The sequence below is a fragment of the Pteropus alecto genome, unplaced genomic scaffold, assembly GCF_000325575.1.
Source record: "Pteropus alecto unplaced genomic scaffold, ASM32557v1 scaffold76, whole genome shotgun sequence".
Taxonomy (NCBI): domain Eukaryota; kingdom Metazoa; phylum Chordata; class Mammalia; order Chiroptera; family Pteropodidae; genus Pteropus; species Pteropus alecto.
In genome coordinates this window covers 6,270,358-6,271,138 of record NW_006443138.1, presented here as the reverse complement: position 1 = coordinate 6,271,138, position 781 = coordinate 6,270,358, and positions in this window count along the sequence as shown.

Genomic DNA, 781 nt, shown 5'->3' with positions numbered 1-781 from the left:
AATTGATCAAGTGTTTAAATTCTGTTTATTTCAAGGTTTTGACTTCTCCAGAATGTTATTACATGGAACAAATACTTATCTTTTAGAAGCATTCTACTCATAACAAGTTAGTGAAATGTTATACTTCCTTTGCAGCAATCCAAATGCAATGAAACTAAGTTTACAATATTTTGCACAAATGTAGGATTTTTTACAAGAATTTGCAAGGCAGAGTCATTTTTTAAAAATTTATTTTTATTTTATTTTTAAAAAATTTAACACAAACTTAACTATGCTTCTATACTCATAGGCTATATTCTATTGTCTTGCAAATCATGATTAATTTTTTAAAAAATGGATTTCACGAAACTACATACAATTTTTATAATACGTAGAAGGTACTATAAATATATACAGAATATTCATGCTTATTGGTCAGAAAACAAATGGAAAATCTGTTCTAAAGTGCTTAATGAAGTCAAAAGTGCTTGTACAGATCTGATTCACAATATTAGTTTGTTAACGTTATGAGGTTATAAAGAACTGTGGGCATACAAGTATTTGCTTACATCCCACTGACATTTTAAAATTGTTGATAAAGATGTCACTGAAGATAGAAATAAGAGTTAGAAATTACTGTATAATTCGATTTTAGAACATAAATTGCCTTGGCTTCTGTACAAATATGAACTGAGGCATATTAGTTGTGAAATAAATTTGAAACTGAAAGTTGATTAGTTGGTTAGGACAATTTTCGATGGCTGACCAATAATCTTCAATATAGAAGGGAATTATAGGTAGC